The sequence below is a fragment of the Lissotriton helveticus genome, chromosome 10, assembly GCF_964261635.1.
Source record: "Lissotriton helveticus chromosome 10, aLisHel1.1, whole genome shotgun sequence".
NCBI lineage: Eukaryota > Metazoa > Chordata > Amphibia > Caudata > Salamandridae > Lissotriton > Lissotriton helveticus.
This window is the reverse complement of record NC_136071.1, coordinates 525,162,684-525,185,499: the sequence shown is the minus strand read 5'-3', so window position 1 is coordinate 525,185,499 and position 22,816 is coordinate 525,162,684. Positions and strand designations below refer to the sequence as shown.

General features: G+C 45.9%; 1 protein-coding gene across 2 annotated transcripts in view; it reads right to left on the bottom strand.

Annotated features, from left to right (window-relative positions):
- The window catches only part of CAPN15 (calpain 15), a 315,793-nt gene extending 293,883 nt beyond the window's left edge, over positions 1–21,910 (bottom strand). Inside the window, exon 1 of one of the 2 annotated variants that reach the window (XM_078663054.1) lies at positions 21,742–21,910. The gene's annotated coding sequence lies outside the window, so the exon portion shown is untranslated. The remainder of the gene's footprint in view (positions 1–21,741) is intronic. The other variant, XM_078663053.1, reaches the window with a different exon arrangement.
- Positions 21,911–22,816: the final 906 nt, after the last annotated feature.

Here is a 22,816-nt window from a genome sequence, read left to right as displayed (position 1 = left end):
AGTACAGTGGGCTTCCCATCTATCTCAATAGGGCCAAAGAGGACCAAGAGGGTAATATCTGATGCTCAAAAAATAAGCAAAGCTGAAATCAATTCATGGTGTACACAGGCACAAAAATAGTGTATCCGACCTTAACACGTGACCGAAAAACAAATAGGAATGCCTATTCTGTCTTGTATTACCTACTGTAATGTATTGTATGCTAATTTGCCTAATAAATTGGTGCAAGACATGCAGTTGCTTCTGAACAGAGTATGCACACCACTTTCTAAACTGAAATAAAATGGACAATATTTAAATGGTCGTGGGTAGATTCCACTGGCCCCACTGAGAAACACTGATTTTAGAGTTCTTATTCAGGCCATCAAGCTGTTCGCTGCACATGATCTATCCTTCCTCAAAGGAAAATTAATCAACCTATACCTGCAAGACCATTAATGACTAAGTTAAAGATTTATACTGGTCAGGCCCAAATGGCAATAAACCTTGGTTCAGTGAGCTCTTTCTCTGCGCAGGGGCGGATTCAACGTATAGCTCTTTAAGAGTCCCCAGCTGCTTTGAGAACCTCATTCAGTTCAGAACGGCCCTTAAATCTCACTCGGATCGCTCAGCCTCTCTCTTCTAACAAATAGTACAAATTAACATGCAAGAAAGCATTTACCAGAAAGTTTCCTGGACTCCGCTTCTCTACGAAAGGGCTGTGAAAAAGGAACAGAATATGAAAAGGTCTTTGCAGTTTGCAGGAGAAAATGGTTATCAAGGCTCATCCTCAGGGGTGTCTTAACAGCATTATAGGCCCCCGGGCAAAGCAGTTGCACTGGGCCCTGCCTACACGACCACTCGCAGGTATAAAAATTTTAACGGAAAATCTGGGTTATATTCTGGTCTGCATGGGGCCCCAGCGTGCCCAATGAATTAAGACGGCACTGCTCATCCTGTCCACAAGACATTAATTAGCAAGCCTGGCGACCAAAGATCTGAAAAATTGGAAAGTAACTTTGCACTTTCAATGAATTAAAAATAAAAAACACCTGAATTAAAAAAAAAAAAAAAGTTGGCGGTATGATGCAAATCAGAAAGTTGGATACAATTGGTATGCTTAAGATTCCACGACGTGCAATGCCCCTGTGACTAAGCAGTGCGGAGATCGAACAATCTGATTTTTTAGAATGTAGGAACAAGTAAACTCAGATAAATGCCAATAAAGCATCAGGTATGGCTGATATATGGAAAACAAGCACCTCACAGCAGGAGAACATTACGGCATTGCATTCATGGAAGCCGCTCCTGAATTGATTTCCTCGAACTCCTTCCTTTTTTGAATCAAGCAGATGATTGCCCATTCTGAAACCACTTCAAAGCAGCATGAGCGTAAGCAGAAATTCCCTAGTTACATGAAACAGTAAGATAATATTGTGAAACAAGCAGGGCTGATGTATCAAATACCACACAACTTGTTGGCGCCTTTATGCTGCCCCACTAAAGACTTCACTGACACAGATAACTAGGTGTAACGAGGATCAAGGACCCAGCGCCTGGCCAAAGCATAAAGAAATACTGCAAACTTCCTAGAAATTAGCATAGGGACATACCCTCTCACAGGCGATACTATGGACCGTTTACAAACTTAACATGCTAGGGTTCCTTGAGGCTCCAAAAAATAAACAGGATGCAAAAAAGCAGGCATCACTGGAGGAGATTAAAAACACACAAATATTAAGTTACTTTCAAGATGGAGATAAATAAGCGCTTCACTTGCAATTTTCATCCGAGAACTAAATATATGGTGCATTCACAGACCACTTTTACCACACCTCGCAAAGACACTGGTGCACTACATGCAGTAAAAAAAGGGTGCACTTGCTAATGTAGGTGAATGAAAGAACATTGTACTTTCATAAGTCGAGAACATCTATTTTATAGTGTTTATCCATCATTAATTGTGGTGGTATCATAGGAGCAGCCATAGGTTAAAGTGCAAGTCACAAAAACATAGGACAGTAGACGGTACACTGGACCCAGATGGTGTGATACTTATGGTGCACACTATCAGCTTGGTTGCAGTTCAGCAAACTTTTTGATAGGTTTTGAACTGAATTCCACCAGCCGTGGAAACTATTCCTCTAACCATCAGGCCAGGGAATAATGGCCCAAATCCTCCACAGTTTAGCCTTCCTGAATGGTGTGGCTCACTGGTTAGAGGCGGCAGACCCGGAAGCAGAGAACGGCCCGGGACCAGGGTTCAATTCCCGACGCGGCAGGGTCGTGGACCAGGGTCAGCGGACTCGACAATTCTCACCTCGGTGCCTACTCTAACCAGGGATCACACTCGGCAACTCTGGGCATTAAGCTTGCCTCATCTCTACAACGGCCCCCACAGACGCCGGGGATGCCTGGTTTCACCTTAGAGATACCCAGAAGGGACCATCTCACAGGGAAAGCCAGGATGGGTTCCCCAGCGGTCTTCAGCGCCGGGACGCTTACGGGCAGCTGTGCGCTTTACAAGTCCAACACATTTACATTTACATTTACTTTCACTTTTCTGTTAGCACTGAAATGCAACAAAGCGGGGTAGGGCGGGTAAGGGCTGTTTGACTAGGTGGAATGGTAACCCAATGAATTCTGTGCACCTCTGCAAACCCCTATTCCATAAATTGCATGCCCCTTGCACACCTGAAAACAGCATAATCAACTTGGAGACATTAACCTGTAGACATTAGTCCCGAAAGCAAGTCCTGTACGTAGCTAAGATCAAGTAGTTATTAGAAGCAGCTAACTCTCTCTAGAACAAAACATGTTTTATTCTCGAGGAGATAAAAGGCTTGTAAAAATGTGGACAAAATACTAGAAATTGAGCCTCTTAAAATAGTTTGTATGAAGGCATGCTGACAATTTCACAGTATTAGCACACTGAGTAGAATGCATGGCGCTGGTCAGCCAATCAATAGGCTTCCTTCGCAGGCTAGATTTACCCTTATAGGTCGCAAAGGGAGCATCTTGTGACAGTCTAGCTCCCAGCGTCCGCAATGCGGGCATAAGGAGTCCTGCAGAAGTAGGATAGGCCTCTCACCTGAATGTTTGGCAGCTTCATCCTCCCACACAGCTCCCTCCGCCTCTTCCAAGTCGAACTGCCTGTATATAGATTGTTGTGCGGGCTCTTCTCCTTGTGTTGGGTGAAAAGAAGCCCAATTAGCCAAAGAAAAGTCGAAAAACTTGAATTCCATTTCGTGTTTCTGTGACTGATTGTGCTTCACTTCATGCAAGAGCTTGAGCCCAGGCACCATCTGCGTAGTGTCAGCTCAGTTAGAAGAGGCACAGAGGGCGATGTGGGAGAATGGAGATCATTCAGGTGAGTGACGGCTCATGCTCCGGCAGTGCTCCCTATTTTGGGTGTTTGTGTATATGTTTGGGCGTCAATAGCCTTATATCCCTCACTTGCAGGGCAATAACAGCCGATTATTACCCACCCTCGTTATGCAATCCCTCCTGCAGCTCAGGCCCATAGCTATGGGGAGGGTATTTAACACAGGAATATTGAGAGCTCCATGGAAGACAATAAAGTGTTTCAGGCCCAATAAAAATTGATATAGATTATCTGCTCGAGCATTCTAATGTTTGCCGTTCTGTTTCTCACTCTTTGTTTTAGAACATTCTACCATTAGTGGGTTGAATGTTCTAACAACTTAATAGCTGCTCCATAACTGCCTAAAATTATTTTTAAATGCCTTCTCCCTTGTTATAGGCACAGAAGAGGACCTTTAACAACTGTTATTGCCTACAACGGCTTCATTGTTTAGCTGTACCTCTACACTATGTTGCCGCTCCTAACTACCGATGTTTTTCCATATGCAGCCAGTTCTTTTTTAGGTCTCTGTCACACCACCTAAGCCAATACACTCCCCTCCAGCTACCACCAGACACTTCCACAAAACTACTACTTTCAGCACATGCCCCTTGCCCAACCGCGTCCCCTCGCTCCCGCCCCAACCTGCGCCACTTTTTCCTGTTGTACCCATGACTGACCCTGTTCTTTGTTTGTTACAAACTGCATCCCCAAGTTTGCGGGACCTCAATACATGCTAGGGCTGATTGAGGCTCCAAAAAACAAACAGGATGCAAAAAAGCAGGCATCACTGGAGGAGATTAAAACATACACAAATATTAAGTTACTTTCAAGATGGAGATAAATAAGCGCTTCACTTGCAATTTTCATCCGAGAACTAAATATATGGTGCATTCACACACCGCTTTTACCACACCTCACAAAGGCAGAGACACTGGTGCACTATATGCAGTAAAAAAGGATGCAGTCATGCTGCATGGCCAATCACCATCCTACTGGGCTATTTTCACCGTTACCTGCCTCCGTCCAATAGTGATTGCACAATTTTTCTTACTAGCCAAGCATGAAAGTTTTACTACAACAGGGACTACTGACCCTGTTCTTTGTTTGTTACAAACTGCATCCCCAAGTTTGCGGGACCTCAATACTTTCCGCAACTGCACCCTAAATAAAACTTTCAGCCCCAAATGGGCTGATAATCTGCATGGCTTTGAGCCACCCAGTTTGCGTTGGCTTTTTCGGACCAGAAAGAAGTCACTGTTGTTGAGACATAAATCTCTCTGTACTGTGTTTTTTTTTTTAATTTACGCATATGGAGTCCACAATGACCAAATATATACCAGAAGTGTTTGGAATAAACATGCTCCCCAAAGCAGGCGGGTTTTCGTCAAGTCTTGTTTTGATGCACAGAAACAGCTTGGTCCCTCCGATTCTGCTAACCACACAAACTGCTGCAGAGCGGAATGCTACTCCATCAAACTTACGTTTCTAAGGGACCATTAAATATTTTATCGCTGAACTCAAGCTGGTGTGGTGTTTTCTTTTTAAAAATGTGGCGGTTTTGGCTAGGAAGGTTCTTAAAATAGTGGTTTGTGCACTGCTCAAACCCATGGCATGGTGGTTTGCGGGAAACAACAATGTGTGAGTTGGTTTGTGAGACTGGTCTAGTTCGTTCCAAAGAGCTCACGGCAGATAGGTACCAAGACTGTCCCGCTACCCCCTTTTCTCTACTAGAGACTAGAATTGAGAGGATCATCGTGTCCTGATCTCCTTGTATCGTACTACCTTACTCCAAGAACTGCCTATAAAAGGTGTTAATCTGATCTTCGTGTGGTGTCCATCTGTGGGGGGGAAGTTACTTGTCTGTGCGATCGCTGGAGACGGCCCTCACCGGAGGCCTCTCCCCTTGTGCTCGGCCGACCCTCCAGGTCCCCGCCTAACAGCAGGGTACAGAGCGTGCTACATCATGGGTCCCTCCGGCAAAGGCAACGGCGTGAGATGTCGGTGAGGGGCACAAACCTGCTCAGTGGCAACTACTAGAGCTTAAACAACAAAAAAATAGAATTCTGTGACGCAGGAGAAAGACAGCAATAGTTCGTTATGACGTAGCACAGCGCTTTGGCTGAAGGGCCACGCGGCCAGGCGCTGCATCTAGGCCCTCTTATGGCCTGTTCAAAATCGGTCATTCTTAGCCATTTATCTCTCTAATTTAGCACAAAACGCTTTTTCTTGCGAAAATCTCCCCCTCCGCAGAAACTCGCCTTTCCCAGTAAGAAAATGTGTGAGGAGGGGAGACACACCAGCGCTCTGCACAGCCCCTAACGGTGGTGTGCCACGATGCCGCAACCAGAGTGGGCACCGTGCCCAGGGGCGGGCTTCCCTCGAGCCAGCTGCACACACACAAGCGCCCACGCACAGGGAAGCCAATGTCAACAGCGGCAACAAATCAAAAGGCGCACAACCAGGGAAAAGAGTCACAAACACCAGCGCTGCTGTCACAGGGCAGCGATGTCGCGTCTGAACACCGTGTTTTGTGCGCACTCGTTAAACGCCGCCTTTTCAGAACACTGGGGAAGTTATTTTGTGCTCAGAGGGCTGGGCGTGCTGGGCTCGGATAAAGAACATCTTCGAAGACGTATATTATTAGTCTTTGGGAATAAAAAGCACAATAAGATTCAGAGGGAGAAAATGCCATACAGTAACCCTCCGCACAAAAAAACCACCCCTACTCTAGAAACCTAGGGAGGGCTGACTCCAACCCGAGGACTTCTGCTCACAAAACTGCAGGAGTAAATCCCCGGTAGAGAAAGGGCAGTGGAGGTTTCAAAAGAGCAGTAGGGCTTGAAAATGTTAAAACTCTCAAGCATGCCCTAACTTGCCTCCATCCCTTTCCAACCCTAGAAAAGTTGTAATTTTCTTCCTGTCAAGGGTAGGAGTAAATCCCTTTAAAATGTGGGGGAAGGAGTTTCTCCCAGGATAAAAAATATTTTCTCCACGAAGAGAAGGGAGCAAAAAAACAAGTGTCACTGCACAAAGAGGTTGGCACTTGACGGTCAACAGTGTCTGCCTTCATAAGCCTATAAGTTAAACACCTATCTCTTCCATCTAGCCCCAACACCCAAACACAGATTTCTCAAAAAACCCTCCAAGGATTGCGCACAGAAGGCTATGACTGGACACAATTCCAAGCATACTTTTTTTTCTCAATACCCAAAAGATGTCAAACTATGCTCATCTGAGCTATTGTTTGTTCTTTTACGTTTATTTGTGCAACTCAGGCCCATATAGTTGAATTCGGAGCATTTTTTCCTCCTCTGAATAGAAGTGACTGCAGTCTATAAATCAAAAATTCCCTTGTCAGGGTTTCACAAACTTTTGACTCAACCCTATTTTACAAGCTTGGAAATGTTGCAGCTGTGCTAAAAACATTCCCAACACCAATACAAAAGGTAACAGTAATTTATTTAGCCGCAGTTTTATGGGTTTTATTTTGACATTTACAAACTAATGTATGCGTATTTGCATTTTTGGTCAGGAAAACTATAAATGTACATACATATTTAAGATTCCACCGATTCTTGAACTTTTGAGTCAATAGGGTTTTGGGGCCCTAAGCAGATTTATACAATTGAACTAGCTTCAAAACATCAGCTTTGTACTCATGGCACCTGTTCAGCTATTTACAATTCATTAGAAGTTATATTCAAATGTTAAACTACTTATGCTGTCAATATGGACAGCATTTGTGATGGTAAGATATTTAAAAGAGCATCAGATTTCTGTGTTTTCCACTTTAAAATATACAGGCATTTAAGCTAAGTGTTTTCCATATGTATTTATATGTAAAATCCTGGAAAAAGGAAACATGGGAGGCTTATTTATAATGGGTTCGCTTTGATCAACAAGGCACCCGATTCTAGTTTTCTGCCGACCACAGAGGCTGACAAAACCCAAACTGCTGATCCATACTACATGATCATGACTGGTACCTGTAGCACAACATTTGTACATAAGACACACAGCTAGAGTTGAACATTGTTGCTTTCTGTACAGCCCAATCTAAAGGTAGAGCAGGGCTAAAAACAATTTCACACACTGCATCCTAAGATTAGACTGCTAGTCTAGTGCAACTAGGGTGGGCAGATCCACAAGTAATTACCAAATTAACTGTATCTTCACACAGGAAGCGGAATATATATATATATATATATATATATATATATATATATATATTATATTATATACACACACACACACATACTTTTTCAATCACAGCGTTCAACCTCAAAGACACCAAACGCAGCATCACAGCATGGAACACCAGCATTGATTCCGTTTCTTGTTATGTGATTTTCTTTTTTATTTATTGTGTGCAAACTCCAAGATGTTCATAAAAGCACTAAATAAATAAAGAGAATGTGACTGACGCATTTCGGCGATTGCCTTCAACTGGGTGTATATATATATATATATATATATATATATATATATATATATATATATATATATATATATATATATATATATATATATATATATTCCAAACTGCTGAAACGTTGCTCAAAACCTGTACCATAAACCTGTGGAATTTAAAGCACCAGGAAACGTATGGAGAAGAGATTTAAATCATGAATGGCAAATGCCAACCTTACACACACAGCAAGAACCGAACGATGAAAAATATAAGTAATATAAAATATGGGCAGTGGTTGATTGTTAAATGTCAAGGAAGTCCCTCATAAAGGCAATAACAGTGCAAAGTCATACTTGCAGAACTTGAAACCTGTGATTAGGAGCTCACAATTTCAAATTTAAGGTAATATTTTAAGCATCTTTTCTTTGAAGGATCATTCACTACAAGGCTCCTTTAAGGAGGAAAAAAACAAGAAATGAGTTGTTCTAATACCAAGTCATGCTATGCCAAAAATAGATCTGCAGAGAATTTATATGGAGAATGAACTGCAGCTCAGGGAGCAAGAGCAGGCCTTCACCCCAATGTCTTTTTAGGTTTTGCTGGAGCACGGAGCTTTAGCTCTGCCTCCAGGAGAAATCTGTAGTCTTCCAGTAAGGGACACTTGAATCCGCCCTCTGTTCCATTGGCTAGCTCCATAAATGGAGGCTAGCCATTGGAACAGAGATCTGTCCGTCATGGCCGGACCAGATTCGTGGGCGTTCCCGCGATTTTTTCCCTCTCCACCCCTTTCCGATCGTCATCGCGGCGGTGGGCGTGTGGCAATGATACTGAAAGAATCACAGTTCGGGAGGCTTCTCTTAATGTGTAAAATCAGCAGCCATGTTGAAATGGCGAAATCTGTCCACATTTTGTCAATTATCTAACAAGTAGATAGTGTAACTTTTTACAACGTCTGAGCCGTGTTCCAGCCCGAGCACCAGAGAACAGCTTGAAGAACACAGGGACATGTTGCTGCATTTATTCTGAATGAGAACGAGGAGGTGTGTGGACCCCCTGCCAGCTGCGCTTCCTGTCGGAGTGTCTGTCTCCTCACCCGTCCCCTGCCCCTCGCTGGGCCCTACCGGCACTGCGTGCCCCGCAGCGCCTCGGGGCAGCGCCGGTAATGATGGATGTCAAGGCGCTGCACGGAGATTCTGTTTGCGATCGGACGAAAGAGCAGGCCTGATGGGAACCGCGCCGCGCGGCAGTCACAGGCAGATGGAGGGGCCGCAGCGGCCTCTCTAAACAGAAGGCCTTCCCCCGGTCCCCGTGGCTTATTGATGCCTCAGCAGTGTGACGAGGATTGGGGGGGTTAGTGATATTAGACTTCCACTCAGACATGACCAAAGAAGAGCATATGGCTGTGGGACAGTACTGTAATAATTAGAGGTAACTTGTTTTCATGCTGCGTTTAACACCACAGTTTATTCCGTTTTCAGTCCGTTGTTTTTCATTCGATTCCCATTGCCTTCTGGGAGATGTAGTCATGCATTGCTTCCATTAACCTAATAGGACTTGCATGTCTCAATACACTTGTTCGGAACAGAAAAGACCAGTTTTGAAAACCCAGTGCCCTGATGACATGGAGCTGGGTGTTAAACCTACACCAGCTGTTACTGTTTCCCAGTTGAATTCAATTCACAGTATTGACCTCCGAGGGATGAAAGGCCGAATTGTTCTGCCTTCAATTGAAAGACAACATCTGCAGCCCACGCGGATGTCAGCAACGGATGCTTAACTCGGTGAGGTATAGGGTGTGGAACAATAATAATAATAATTCCAGATTTGTAAAGCTCGATTTATCACCCCTAAGGGTGCCCAGACGCTGAGGCCGTCAGGGAGGAGCAGGGCTGCTCTGATGAGAGCCTGTGTGATACTGTGATATGTTCATAAGGAAATGGAACTTCCCTCACTTCCAGGAATTAGCCGACCATTTAGCCTGCAGCCAGGACCAGTGCTTAATATACCCAGGCCAGGTGGTAATGCTGGCACTAATTTCTGGGAAGCGGGATTTATCTTTCATTATCAGATTTAGACTCCGAGCAAGAGAGAGAAAGGGAGAAATAAGGAGGAAGTGAAGAAATGCAAAACAGAGAGAAAGGAGGGCATGAAAAAGCTTATGTGTTATTGTTTTTGCTTAGGAAAAAACGTACAACAAATCAAACTACACCTATTGAAAACACTTGAGTAAATGCAGAGATCTCAAGAGCACAAACTTTGCGTTTAACACCACAGTTTATTCCGTTTTCATGGCGCCGGTGCCTGCTGAGGGGAAGATGGCTGCCTCTGGGGTAGCGGTGAGAGGACTGCTCCTGGAGAAGGGCTTGGACATTAGCTTGGCTGCTCTGCGTAGACATGATCCCTATATTCGGGGAATTCTGGACGTAGCCAGCCAAGTAGCGCTCTACACTTTCAGCCACACAGCGAGCGAATGGGTGAGTGCAGAAGGAAAGGCTCAGCGAGTAGAATAAAAAGCAATGGGGGAAATTGTATGTATTTATTTATGCAATTTTATATAGCGCGGACTTTACCCAAAGGTGTCGGAGCGCTTTACGATAGAACCAAGTACATGAGTAAATTTACATACTTACACGTTACAGATACAAACTTGGAGGATACCTGGATGGTAGGGGGGAGAACGTGGTATCCAAGAGTCGGTAAGTGAGGGGACCATCAGAAAGTGAATGGGACAAGAAGTGAGGCCAGTCAGGAGACTGGAGTGAAGATAGAATCGAAGAGGAGACCGAGAAGCGAGATTCACATGTAGTCTGAGTAAAGTGGTGGGAGCGAAACAGGGTTTTAAGAGTGCGCAGTAGAAAGCGTTGTGTTGGAGAAACAAGTGGGTGATAAAGAAACACAATTAAGCATTGGCGAAAGAGCGCGTATGTTAATAGAAAGTACTCTATGAAAGCGGGAAGCATAGAAGAGTTGGCAATGGTGGGTCTGTTGAAAAGGGGAATCGAAATAAGCCGCGAAGATAAATCAACACTGGAGGGAAAGACGGGAAATGGATGGCAGCTGAGCTGCGGGATACTGTTAACAGGTGTAGAGTGATGGTGAACAAGAATCCGAGGACGAAGCAATGAGGAAAATATGACCGAGGATGTGGACAGTAGACCATATAAATATTGACACTTAAATATACATATGGGGTTTTATATAGAGGGTTTTAATCAATCGAACGTAATTTTACCAAGCATCATGTCAGTATATATGTATGCAGAAATGATTTATATTTTGCTTATGTCTTATTTGTTAACTAAGTTGCCTGTTCCGAACATCCTGTAGAATCTGCGTTCAGGAACTGGACATTGTAAGCGTGACCAATAGGACAAATATGTGTAATATCGCCTATAATAACCATCGCATATTAATGATTAGCACATATTTTCAATTGCGGACCACAACACAGTCTTGAGAAGTGCTCACGAGTTTTTGTAAAGGGAACATTTATGCTATGCAGGCACCTGACACGCCTCAAACCCACACAAGGCTGTAGAAAGTGACTTTGTGTCAAAGAGAGCACCCACACAGAAGTAGCACATGCAACTAGTGGTGGGACAGCAACAGATTGATCGTCTCATAGAGGCAAGGGTGGTTTCCTTGGCTCATTACCTGTTGGAGTTGCTGGAATTAAGTACCAAAGGCACTAAACGAGCACTAGGGAGACATTTTTACTATTATTTCAGACAATGCAGAGGCCAAAGTTGCTGCTTTGCCATCTGATCTCACCCCATGCCCTCACTCACTTCTTACCCCTGTACTCTCAGCTCTTACCCCTCTGCCCTCAGCTCTTCCTAGGCCCTCACTTCTGGCACCTGTGCCCTCTGACCTCAACCCAGGCCTCCAGCCCTCACCACGCTGCCCTAACCTGTGCCCTCACTGACTCCTGTGCCCTCAGCTCCTAACCCTGTGCCCTCCGCCCTTACCCCTGTGCCCTCCGCTCTTACCCCTGTGCCCTCCGCTCTTACCCCTCTGCCCTCCGCTCTTACCCCTCTGCCCTCAGCTCTTACCCCTCTGCCCTCCGCTCTTACCCCTCTGCCCTCCGCTCTTACCCCTCTGCCCTCCGCTCTTACCCCTCTGCCCTCCGCTCTTACCCCTCTGCCCTCCGCTCTTACCCCTCTGCCCTCCGCTCTTACCCCTCTGCCCTCCGCTCTTACCCCTCTGCCCTCCGCTCTTACCCCTCTGCCCTCCGCTCTTACCCCTCCGCCCTCCGCTCTTACCCCTCTGTCCTCAGCTCTTACCCCTCTGTCCTCAGCTCTTACCCCTGTGCCCTCAGCTCTTACCCCTGTGTCCTCAGCTCTTACCCCTGTGCCCTCAGCTCTTACCCTGCCCTGTGCCCTCAGCTCTTCCTAAGCCCTCAGCTCTCACCCCTCTGCCCTCAGCTCTCACCCCTCTGCCCTCAGCTCTCACCCCTCTGCCCTCAGCTCTGACACCTGTGACCCTCGCCGGTGACCATGGCCAGCATGACGGGGGAGATCGTGGCCTTCCTGCTGGCCCTGTCAGGCTGGGTGCTGGTCTGCTCCACCCTGCCCACCGACTACTGGAAGTGTGCGACTCTGTGTGTGTGGCTCTGTAGGTATGTATGTGTGTGGGACTCTGTGTGGGTCTGTGTGTTTGTGTGTGGCATTTGCGAGAGATTAAGCTATTGGCATTGTAAATGACAGTGCCATTTATGTATCTGTTTTGAAAACCAACACATAAATAAAAATGTTGTCATTTACAATGCCAATAGCTCTAACTTTTTCGAAGGCGAAACCGTTGCATTGTAAATGCTTGTTTTAAATTGTTTCATGAGAAAAGTATAGAGTCGCAGTCTAGTGTTTTAAGCAAGTCATGATGTATTTTGAGGCATTTCGTGATGCAATTCTGCACAGAGAATGTGGGGAGTGGGACACTCCAAGGGAATTCAGTTGAGCTCTATAATGTAGATTTGGGCCCCCTGCAGTCTATAGGGCGCAGGGGGGCCCAGCTATTTGGAGGGGGGGAGGAGGTATTCAGCCCAAGGCCAATGCAGATCTGTGAGATACGGGAGTCTCGAGGGGGGCCTCATCACATTCTTTAGGCCATCATTTTGCCTCAAGCAGATAACAAATGGGTGCGGGTGAACACAACAGCATGGAAACACCGGGTATGAAAACAGAAGAGGGGTGCGTGCGCTGAAAGGGGCCTGCAGGCAGACCACTCCAATCTAAAGTAAACAGGCTGGTGGCTGGCTTTGAACTTCGCCGCCATGCTGGTACCTCTCACGCTAGAAGGCCTAATCCCCCTGAAAACAGCATCCTGCCCCAGGCGTGTCGAACAACAGACTCGGATACCTGCCCCGTGTGTACACACGGCAGCCCCTTAAGGGTGGGCACGCTCTGCTGCTTGCCACACCACAAAAATGACTCACAGAAGACGGCCAAGGAGCCAGTGTAGTGTGTACGTGAGAGACAGAAGGCCTCTTGTGCGCACTCGTAACCGAGAACACCGCCTAGAGGCGTCTCTCAGAGCCGCAAACAGTACACGCTGCAGGGAGTCACATAAAATGGAGTCACAAAAGAGTACCCGCTGCTGGGAGTCACAGAAAATGGCGTAACAAAACAGTACCCGCTGCAGGGAGTCGCATAAAATGGAGTGGCAAAACAGTACACGCTGCAGGAGTCACACAAAAATACTGGACACCAGCGAAGCAGTATGTACGTCCAATGTTTGCACCTAGACATGACACAAAGTGCTTTAATCTTATTCGCCACATTATTTTTCGGTTATTGTTTTCCTCTATCGTCTCTGCTGGTTTACTTGTGTTTTCAGCTACATGGTTTGTGAAGCATTTTCCAATGAAGATTCTGAGGCTCCCCACCACCTTCTTGTAAGTGTTTATGATAAAAACGTATCATAGTGATAGTTACAAGCACCATTCAAAGTATCAGAGTCTATATGGAAATTATATATAAATTATGTACATTTTTTAATTTCTATAACGTTGTTTTAAATTAAAAGTACAATTGATTGAATACGGTTACTTGTAGTATTTTGAGTTTCACTGTAAAGCTCAATAAGCTAAACAAAAAAATATTTCTATGCTTGCTGTGTCTGACGTGATTCACACGAGCACTCCCAAATCTCTGCACCAACATGCTTCCATACAGAATCTCCCTTCTAGTTTCCAAGGCACAGTTACGGTACAGCTGAATTCTGAATGAAGGCGTGCCCGCCAACCAACCTTACCTACCCCGCCAATGACAAATGTGGCTTCAGCTCTGTACGAATGATTCGCACACACAGCAAGGCATCTGCGTCGTGCACATGCCTCCACATCATCCATTAGGAGAGAACAAGCCCAATAATGTATTTTGGTCACTGGATGGCTTGGGTTCACAGAACACCATGTTACATGCCAGGATATCCCAAAAGGAAGCAATTCACAGGAAGACTGAGAAAGCACCATTCCTTCCTGTCTGTGTCTCATTCCTCCAGGTTCACTGCACAGGGCAAATAGTGCAGTGTTTGCAGTCTCACTGTGACGTGCAGGGAACAAACAGGACGCCAAGCACATGCCATGCATGGTGCAGTCCGCATGTCGGCCTATGCCTGCACAATGTACTTTGCAGAGCTTATCTTAAGGTCTCAAGTAAGCATTGGACAAACAAACCCAATTGTTTACACAATGTGCCTGGCTGTATTAGGCATATTACACACATCGATATTTTTCTGTGCATATTTGCCTGCGTTGATCATCAGACAGCAAAAAGATAAACCCCTCTGGTTAGTTCATCAGATGGGTGGCGTGAATGGAGGAGCAGCGCAACGCGGGGGCATTTGTATAGAAGCTGGTAAGTGGGAAGCTAGTAATGTGGCACTGTATAGCTGGGCTTCAACAGTTGGTTGTCATTGTACTGTCAAAGAACAGGCTTCTGTTTTAAGCTACTTTGGGGCTCGCAGAAGTTTTTAAGTTGTGCTTTACCACCAGAGCTGCTTCTGTGTGATACAGCTGCCAATTTTACTTTTTGGATGGTGCAAAGACCTAAGCCATACAAACACAAAGAGCATGCCAAGGGCCTAAACCAGCCATATGTAGAAATCAATACTGACCAGGGCGATCACCAGACCTTTCTCCAACTAGCCCTGACCTTGGCGCATCTTGAAGCGTTGTCCTTCTACCCAAAATCTGAAGACCACCTGAATGCCTGGTCATCACCTGATCTTGCTTAGACTTGGCTCAACCACTGTGGTTTCTACTTCTACAGAAAGGTGGCCTTATGCTAGGAGTGATTCCAATGATCACAGACCTTACACACAGGCCAGGGCCAACCTCAGTGCTTGCTGGAGGACATTCTGGAGGTCACGTGGCCCCCAAGATTGTAGCTTACCAGAAGTGACCGGTGGACACTGGATTTTGCACAGACTCGCTCAAGGCTGGCCTTACTCGATCAAGATTATAGCAATAATCCAGATTAAATCATGCCCTTCAAAAAAAAAACACCTTCCGGCTTCCTTCTCTCTCCTAAAGAAAAATCACCTCCTTTACGAGGTCCACTCTATGGTAAAAATGGAACTCCAAAGGAAGTAATGATGAAATGATTAAAATCCACTGATGAATGCTCATTGGCTGTGTAAGACTTCACAACATACTAGCAAGCTGCCCATATAATAGTGATCAACCAATGGCTCTGAAGCTTCGGATCCAATCCGGTGTATACAACCAAACTATAGCAATGGTTGAAGTTAGCCCAATTCACTACTTCTATGGTGAGACCAAGCCCCTCCTTGTCCAGTAATCCAGGGCAACCAAAGTAGTACTGAAAGTATGGTAAACCTCTCTCCTACAAACTAAATAGGCAAAGAACCATTACGAAGAGACCACACCATGGGATGGAAATCTGTTTCTCCAAGACTTTGGATAAACAGGAAATCTACCTGTTATGAGCCTCATCTAGCCAGAAGAAATCGTTTCGAGCTCCGATAAGAATTTGAGTTGCAGCAACCACAATTCTACTGCTACCTACAACTCAGACATTTCCTATTTAGTCCCCAGCTACCATGGCGACGTACCAGCCTGCAACCGACTGGAGCCAAGCTCACCACATCACAAATGTTAGAAAGGGGAATAATCATTAGGGTCTATAGAGTCCTTGATATCAACACTCCAGCTATGTTTGAGGAGTTGAGGCTGGCCCCAGAAGCTGATCCGGGTCCTTTGGAAGACGAGGAATGACTACTCACCTTAAAGACATCAGGGGAAGAAGTGATAGCCACTGTTTATTACCTCGTCTAACTTAAAAAAATTACACATAGTCTATTATACTCCAAAGTGCCTAAGGCGCAAGAACAGGGGGGCACTCCAAACTGTCTCAGGTGCGTGATACAGAAAAGGGATTTACTCCTTACTGTCGGTTATGCTGAATAATCTGTCCCTTTTGAGAAGGCATAACTGCAATTTTCCAGCTGCCGCTGGGTATTGAACTTACTCTAAAATTGTTGTTGCTAAACTTTGGAGGATGAATGCTCCACGTGTGCTGAAAAATCCCTCCTGCATTTAGAGATGGTTTTGGTGAAACGAGAAATGGCACAAAACTGGAGGGATAATAATTGCCCCCTGTGTTGTGAGATGGAAGGCTGGACAATCTATCTACTTGTCGCATTCTGGTACCTTCAGTCGATAAAGCCTGAGGCAGATGCCAAAAACATTTAATAAAATGGATACAAAGTCGGGAATGTGGGGAGGGAGGTGCAGAATAGCTAGTAAAAATTTGTGAGGGGGGGGGGGGGGACTAAAACTGCGGAATGTCCATATTAAGTGACAATTTGAAGAGAAACGTGGGATCACGTTTCAAATGTTGATTTAGCATGTTATGCTGATATTTACCAATAAATGCCAATAAAGAGGGTTCATTAAAATAATGGCTTATCCAGATGGCCTTTTCTTCTCCCTTATGATGACTACTAACAGGAGTGCTATCAGTGACCGCGTGCCCCTCCTTGAAGCAAACCCTAACTCCAACTCATCCTGGTGGTCTGTTCTTCCAGCCATGGTTAGAACTTGCTCCAAGTTAAGAAGTAAGTCCATGCTTCCCTGAAAAATTACACCACCTCCTCTTGCTTCCCTGAATTATTTTGAATTTCATCCCATACAGCGCAAAAGCCTTTTAAGCATAGCCCCAAAATGTATACAGTCATCTCCACAATTGTTTCTGGATGAGGCATCCCTTGATCAGTTCACTGTGACAACATCTAGCTTCGAGATCTCCACAACTCTCGCTCAGCTCTTCCCCACTAGGGTACCATGCAATTAATTTCTTGTATCCCTGTAGCACTGTTTATTTTTAGACTATTAAAAGTTTACTTTAGACCCTGACTGAGAAGCCAGCTCAATAACAACATGGAAAAAAATAACATGCACCAGGTCTCAGGAGTGTTGCTCCATCGGCTAAAAATGTAAAAACCATAAATAATTAACTCGTGACAGAAGCAAAAACTCTGTACATGGGGTTAGGTCACACTACGCTGCAGGTACCTCCTTTCCTAGAACTTCCCTACAATTCTATAAACACATCTTTTGGTGCTGGCTTCAAAGAGGCCATAGCTGGATGGACAGGTTTTCACAAGTTCACCTCCTGCTCCCATCAATCACTCAAGAACATTTTGTGTAGAATGCAAAGGATATTAGACAGCTTTGTGAACTTCAGGCACCACTGCATTAATTTCCCACCTGTTCCCAATGGGATTTCATCATGTGCTACACAGGAAAACCTCACTCTTACCCCTTCACTTCCCTGCCTCTTCACTCGCATTTCACAACGCTACCCTTACTAATTTCCACATGTCTAGTTGTCTAATGCTGCTTACAAGACCTGTACTCTATCCCTGCAACCTACACCCAAGATCAGGCTCTCACTTTTAATCCTAGACCCATCAGATCCCTGTTCGCCACTGGCTGCCTTTCAGAAAAAGCCATGTCCCACCAAACTATAGCTACCATCATCTAGTTCAAACCCAGCCCCTACCAATCCTACCCTTGCTCTTTGGCCAAAGAGCAAAGTGCTGAAAATGCTCAGGACCAAGGTGGGTCCTGAATCTGAGAGCAAGTACTAAGCTGGATCCAGCCCGGCTTCAGTGAAATGTGATAACTTAGTCACATGCAGTTTACTGACACTGGAGCAATATCTGCTTTGCATTCAGAGGAGCAACATGCAAGGGATGAGGAAGTTCTCTCATTTTAGGTCCCAGCTGAACACAACACAAATGTCAAACTTAAAGGGCCATAAGTACTTCTTTTATTCAAGTCTCATCCTGACTATGAGCTAATTGGAACCAGACACCTTGATGTCAATTCCACTGAGAAAGCAGACACTTGGCCTGTTGTCACTTGATACTTGCTTAAGAGGTAAACTATGATTTGGAGGCAGGTTTTTGAGTTTTCCAAGCAATGAATATAATATGTATGTGTGGACTATAAGAGGTGCCTATATGCGCGTTTACACCACTAACGATTATATACAACTACTTATTACTAATAAGAGATTATTACTACCCAAAGGAACATGTCTTAGCTATGTGAGAATAACGAAAGATTGAGGAACAAAAGCAATAGTGTTTTACACTTGAGCCTTGTACTGTGCTTGTAATTCCTTGAGGCCGTTTCATAACTCACTGAACTAGATCATAAAGGTTACTTGTAACCTGCAGGAAACACAAAGGTTTGAAGAACAAAAGGAGGAACCCACTCAGCTGTCTAAATACAATACCAATCTGTCAATTGCATGTTTAAACTTCCGGCTTTGGAGCAGGCACATTACCCGTTTGTGCTATTTTCTGATGAGTCAAACCTGTGACTAGGCTGCACATAGATCACTCCAGCAACCGCATAAACTACTAAAATCATCTTACCATTATTATTTTTTTAAGTAACTTTTCATTGCCATTTTCACCATATTAAACATATATTAAGAAAATTGCATTATCAACAAATGATCCGCAGACATATGAACCTCTCCAAAGCCTAACAGGAACTCTCCCCTCCCCACTCCCATAAAACTTGACAGACGGCATTAGTACAGAGCATTATGCAACACAACCTAACAGTCCACAGGATCCATTTATCACCAGAATCACTACCCCTCACCCTCTCCTGGGGTGTGGCTGAGCCCACACATCCTTGGGCGGCCACCCAGGCCGTCTAGATCTCTTGTTGGCCCAGAAGCTCCTTAGCTAGATGTCCTTGACCATCAACCTCTATCTCCCATGTCTCGCCATGGATTCCATATTCGTTCAAATTTCCAGGGGCATCCCCTAGACCTATAAACCAGTTCCTCTGCTCTCATGCACCAGTTGAGGTTCGATTCCCACTCCTGCAGCATCGGCAGGACCGGACTTCCCCCATCTCCTGGCCAGGTCTCTCCTTGCCGCCGCTAGGCCCACATTACAAAGCGGTAGGGTATATTTCTTTAGGGTCTGATCCCCAGATCCCCAATATCACTAGCTGTGGGGTTAAGCAAACACTTGTCTCTTCAACATACGATAACCTTGACTCCACCCGGCACCAGTATTTCTGTACAAGCAGGTATTCCCACAGTTTGGAGTAGCGTCAAGCACACCCCAAAAGACAGAGGTCCAATTCACATCATCCCATTTTGTGAAGGTGTTTCCTCCTAAGCTACACCATGTGAAGGAACTTTATTTGGGCCAAACGAAACCCAGCCCTTACCGCCACCGCGTGTGGACATCGAACAGCCTCACCCCAGGCGTCATCTTCCAGGATCCCCAGATGTTGTTCCCAATGTTCCCTGAGAGAGGTCAGGTCTGGAAGACTGTGCGCTAATAAAGTAATATAGACCAAATAAATAGCATGCCTATGCAAGGGGGCCTATAGCACCCGATATTCTAGCAGGGGATTCTTCCGGTAGGTCAACCAATAGGGAGCCTAATCTCTTGAATATGTGTTGCATCTGAAGGTACATGTGAGGACGGCTGGTTGATATCTCGTATTCTGTTTGTAGTTCTTAAAAAGTGATCAGCCTGCCCTCCTGCCACACATCCCCCACAGTCGATATTCCTAGGCTGTTGATTTTTTATAACCCACAATCTTCCTAAGTTTCTTCAGTGCCTCCGTCTCCCACAGAGGGGTCACCAGCGTGATCCATCCCCTCCAACCCAAGAGCCTCTCAGCCCTCCGCCATATCCAGAGTGCCTGGGACGTTGGAGCTGGTAGTCCATGCAGCCTCTTTCTCCCATATATGTAACGCAAGTGACCCAGGGGCTCCATTGCTCTCCTATCCGCCATTAGGGAGGGCCCTACCTGTTCTGAAAACATCGAGTCATTTGCCACTACTAATTGTGCTGCCCAGTAGTATAGTCTTAAATCAAGCAAGGCAATGCCCCATCCCAAGTCTTTCTAGTCAGAGTTTTCAGAGGTACCCTTGGGCTACCCAACCTTGAGCAGACTTCTTGTAACCCAATCCACCTGTGTGAAGAATCTATCTGGAGTGTTTTGAAGAGCATACAAGAACTTTGGGAGATAAATAATTTTAAACAGATCTGCCCAACCCAGAAGGGACAGAGTGAGGTGTTGTCACAGGCCAACATCCTGTTTATAGTCCTCTAGACCAACACCCAGATTGGCCTGAAAAAATATTCCTGGTTTGACATGACAAAGATCCCCAAGCACTGAAACCCCTCGGGTTCCCATCAAAGCAGGGAGAGTGCATTGATTGGGGACCGCTCTGTCAAGGTGTATACTACAGATTAGCGGGGATAGAAGGCATCTTTGTCTAGTGCCTCTCCTAATCTTTATGCCTCCGGACAGCACACCATTTACTCTCACTCTGGCCACAACATCTTGGTATAACAGGTTTGACCCACTGCAAGAAGGAACCCCAGAATTCCATCTTCTCTAGAACCACCCACAGGTGCGATCATTCCAGGGACTCGAGCCCCTTTTCTGCTTTTAGAGACAAGATTACCACCGGCTGGCTCCCTGATATGCCAACTACGCACTGGACATCCGAATACCCTCCGTAGTTTATGCAGCATCGCCCTGTGGGCATAAAACCTAATTGATCTACCTGCGCTATCGTGTCTTATACCCACTGAACCCGATCTGCAAGCACCTTCGCCATCTTACCCTTATATTACACTGGAAATTGCTGGTTAGACACAGATAACTGCAGTGGTTGTCCTACACCCATAAGATATTTTATAATGCGTCCTGTTTGTGATAAATTAAGTAAGGTATATCCATTATCACATTTGCCCTTGTTGCCAATTTCATTAAGCAGATTTTTTTTAAAAAAAAGGTAGAATCCTCCACTCCTCATGATCCACCAGTTGACCCCAAATATATGGAATCTTAGAATGAATGCTTTCCCACTTCCAGCACTGCAGATGACATAAACCTGCCCCATGTTCCTCAAACTTTTCACTTCACCTTCAGTTCTATGCCCTCTTATCCGACCCCATGACCCTTGGTATTCCTCTCCGCCTTCATACCTCGTATGGTCCGACACACTCTTCCCCTCCAGCACCATGTCCCATTCGGAACCTGGCCTCTCAGCTGTCCGGTTTATTCACCTTCAAAACGCGTCCAATGACTTCACCTGACCTCGTTCTTCTCCTTCAGTTCCATTGACCCTCAGGTCCTTCTCCCTCCTTTACTCAAACCCAGCCGACCCCTCTCGCCTTGCTTTTACTTACTCGCCCCCAGTCACCTGCTCTCCCCCTTAAGTACCTTTGCCCTAGATTCTCCCCGCAGCTGCCACACATTCCCTGCACTTCAACGTCCACTGATCCGCAGCGGAACCGACAACAAGCCCACAGCTCCCCCAGGTCCACGGCAAGTATCCCGTGCACACCCTCGGACCCTTGTCTCCCCATGCAGACACACACCCGGCTCTTCCATTCACCCCCTCCCTTCGGCACCCAAGTCACCGTCCTCCCCCCGGCCCCGAGCACAGAGACCCCTCACCTGGCCAGCCTGCCTCCACGGCGCCCGGTGCCCCCCACCTGTCCCGGGCCAGCAAGACTCTCCTTCCCCAGCTTCGGGCCGCTTTCGCTCAATGAGTAGCACGGAGAGCGGCGGCTCCTGGAGTCCAGGAACTGAATCCTACGCCAGCGCCGCAGCTGCTCCCGCCGCCCGCCAGGAAACACACTCCCAGCGCTGCGCTCAAAGCGCAACCACCGTCTGGAATACCTCCAGTAGACTACAATTCCCAAGGGTCAGTGCAAGCCAAAGACGGAAGTGCGGCAGAGACTGCTCGTCACCTACGGAAGGCTGCGCAGCATTTGTAGTTCTAAGTAACACTACTCGTTAATGGGTAGTTCGCAATACTTGGTGGAAGGACGATGTTGTAGGTGCAGAATAACGAACCCACCCCGTGCGTCTCAAGTCAAGAGCCATCGCAGGGTTTGGCGGAACGGAGTACACCTGCGCCCTAATAGAAAGAGTGTGTTGGACTACAACCCCCATGACGCACGGTGAACATTGAGAAAAGAGGATGTGACGGCAGGACAGCAATGTTCTGACTGCTGCTGGCCCCTGCTGGTCTAGAGTGACACTGCTGGAGTACCGGCACCATCTAGTCGTGCATAGTGACAGCAGGAGGTGCAGGATGCTGCCCGGGCCTTAATCTTCAAGGATAAGCCGCGGTTCACCTATGCGAGTACGAGCATGGAGGTCATTGTCCTCTAGTCTTAAGTGCGAACATGCATAGTCTTTATCGGCGGCATTATCCACAAATACCCTCATTCATAGTCAAGGGCGTAGAAGACTGACTTCTTAGAGGGACCATTGGCAGCCCTGAAGGGGTGTAGGTTGGCTCAAAGAGGCAAGTCAAAAGATGTAAATCAAGCAACAAATGTCATAAACAAATATGAAAAAGACTTAAACATGTAAAAAAAATGTTCATCATTTCTTGGTGTTATAATTAAGTGCATTGGATAATATCATTGTATTGAGTGACATTTATTGAAAGCAGTGTTTAAATGGACAGGTACTGTTTGATACTGAGTACCTGCACTTCTTTAAATTGAAAGAGAGAGTA